Consider the following 258-nt stretch of genomic DNA (forward strand, 5'->3'; position numbering starts at 1 on the left):
AGCCGGGGCGCCCGCCGGTGCCCTGAGGCGCTGGTGTGGCCTCCCCTCCCCCGGCCCGGCGTCCGTTAGCGGCTCTCTGCCCCTCTGCCCTCAGCGGGAGGAGGGCAGGCGGCGCCTGACAGCCCGCGGCCGCTGCCCGCCGAAGGCACTTCCTTGCAGCGAGCACATCCTGCGGCGGAGAGGCGGCGGTAAGCGGTGGCGGCGGCGGCCGGTCAGCCCCAGCCCCAGCTGCAGGCCTGGCGGGGGACGGCCGCGGGC

Source organism: Haliaeetus leucocephalus, unplaced genomic scaffold (assembly GCF_000737465.1).
Source record: "Haliaeetus leucocephalus isolate CR32 unplaced genomic scaffold, Haliaeetus_leucocephalus-4.0 Scaffold439, whole genome shotgun sequence".
NCBI lineage: Eukaryota > Metazoa > Chordata > Aves > Accipitriformes > Accipitridae > Haliaeetus > Haliaeetus leucocephalus.